This window comes from Camellia sinensis, chromosome 8 (genome assembly GCF_055761805.1).
Source record: "Camellia sinensis isolate YWXY chromosome 8, ASM5576180v1, whole genome shotgun sequence".
In the NCBI taxonomy this organism is placed as follows: domain Eukaryota; kingdom Viridiplantae; phylum Streptophyta; class Magnoliopsida; order Ericales; family Theaceae; genus Camellia; species Camellia sinensis.
Window position 1 is genome coordinate 20056138 of NC_138968.1, and position 2825 is coordinate 20058962.

Consider the following 2825-nt stretch of genomic DNA (forward strand, 5'->3'; position numbering starts at 1 on the left):
TCTTTTGGAAAGAGATGACTTAGACATGGTCATATATGGATGCATAGTATCATCTTTTTACGAAATTAACCTCATAGCTCTCTCTCTCTCTCTCTTTTTAATTAGAAAATTGATAAGAAAACGACTATATATATTTGTCCAGAAGTCTACTTTTTGTTTAGAGACCTATACAAATAATTGCATATAAGGAGCAGTTTTACAGTAAAAAAAAATAATTTAAGAAACAATTTATAATTTAAAATCAATGACTAATATTTATTTATAGTGCATGTAATCTCACAATAAAAAATTTAAATATACAACATCTGAATTTTTAATTATTTTTTTGTCATTTACTTTATTCTTCATTGACAAATTTAAAAGTCAAATATATAGCCACATCCATTCCCACTATCCATTTCCAAATGGTCAAAAAATATCTCATTCCCACTATCCATTTCCAAATGGTCAAAAAATATCTTGGAAAGGGCATTATAATTAGCAGTAATACTATACTCAAATTTAGTATTTAATAATTATTTAAAATTATTATTTTGTAATTCATGTTTATTTTACATATGAATTTCATACTATACAAATTTAATTTTCACTACACAATTATCTGCCCAAACAAATTTGAGTGGCTAAATTTGAATTCCCAAATTTATTGTATAATTATGGCAACTCTAATCACATTAAAACTCAATGGTCCCATTCCAACTCTAATACTCGAACAATTTGAATTTAATTGTTCATATGTAGTTATGAGAAATAAAATTGGATTGCATATATATATATATATATATATATTATTGATTTTTTTTTTTCCTCCTCTCATGAGGAACAATCACAAACAGTGACGGAGCCACATGGAGGCCAAGGGGTCACGTGCCCCCTGGGTTTTGGATTTTCATTTTTTTTAACATATGTATATAAATAAAATTTTAAACAAAAATGATATTTAGAATAAAATGTCAATGGTATTTTTAAATTTATGAGAATAACAATAATTGTTTTATTGAAAATAAGAGACTACAACAAATTATATTTTTATGTATGAAAATTATGTGAAAAAAATAGTAATATAAAGGTAATATCTATCATTATTGACATGCAAATATAATTAATTTCACTAGAGTGTTAATTTAGTTAAATTTACATGTAGAGTTTACCCTTCATATGTTACTTTACTATTGGTTAATGATATCATATATTAATGATGACACGATATCACTGTTGTATGAAATTTTACTTAAATCTTATAATTTTTTTATTTATTTATCTTACTATTATATAATTTATTTTAAGATTTAAATATATGATTTTTTTTTGCATTATTCATAATACACTAGTTACACGTAATACGTTCATTTTAATTTTACTTATAAAATTTTCGGTGAAATATTTTTGTAATAATTAATTTAAATTTTTATACTTAATATTAATTCAAAAATTATTATTATCTTCTTATTTAGAAATTGAAAGTAATAAGTGTTACTTCTAATTTAATTTTTTAACTCTGCCACTAATCAAAGAGATACATATCCAAATAGTTCCATTACTTGGTACATATAAGTCATGAAAAATCTTGAAATCCCCAAAATATTGATTTGTGATTATGTATCAATTTTAAGCAGTAAATAACAATCTCAATCAAACAATCAAAGACAAATCGGCACAACGATTTTACGTGAAAAAATCACAATTGGAGCGCCTCCAATTGTGATAAAAAAATCACGGGCAAAAGTCACAAAACAATCCACTAAGAAGACATAAAGGAATTATACAAGTGTACTCTCAATTCCCTAACGAATCCACGCCTGAATTGAACCGACTCCTATATGCCTCTTCCAACCTTGTCTTTACCTCGAAATTGTTTTACTCAATGTTGAATCCACAACGCTGATGTCAAATCCACGACGATGAGCCACTCTAGAATCTACCAAAACTTCAGGCCCAAATTCCATTGTCACAACCCAAACCCGCCCCATAGGTTTAGCATCGTAACCGGCCAGTAATCCTTAGACTACCGAAGGCCTATGAACAGATTAACAAAATTAAGGGGCTAGCAGAAGAAAATACATAAATATAGTTGTCCAATGAACTGTGCTGACTTATATGAAACGGAATATTTAAAAACTTTATATACAATAATCAGTAGTCAATCATACATTATACCCACACACATTACAATATTTTTAAGTCCAGCCAATAGAATTAAAACAAGTTATACATATACATAGAACCAACAGAACTTGAACACAGGACACTTCGGGAACCTCCACGTGAGACACAATGGTTGGCTGACAACAGAACACAGATCCAGACAAAAGCCTTCAGGCTCGGGTTCCAGAATGCTCACCTATACATATATATACACACAGTGAGCTAAAGCCCAATGAATAACATTAAGGTAAAGGGGTTAGTGAACGAAATCCGAATATATCATAAGCAGAAAACAGACCAGAGTATAATCATTTTCATATCAGAACATAATAATGGTACATCCCATAGAACATGTCACAGAACGTCTTCCGACTAGAGTAATCGGTTCCGGATACTGATTAAACACATATCACCACAATGAAATGGCTAACGAGATCTCGTAATTACTTGTATGATATGGACCCGCATTTTCATGCCGTCCCCCATGACTTGGGACTATCTATGGATGCCATAATAGATTTCAAACTTAGGATGTTTGTTCACGTAAACATATATCATTTCAGAAATCATAGCTTATCACATTTCATTTGGAACATAATTCATGTCAACATATCTTTACAGAAACGTTACTCACAGTGGTTCCCGTAAATGGTCAATCAATCCCCGAGTCTTGACCTACA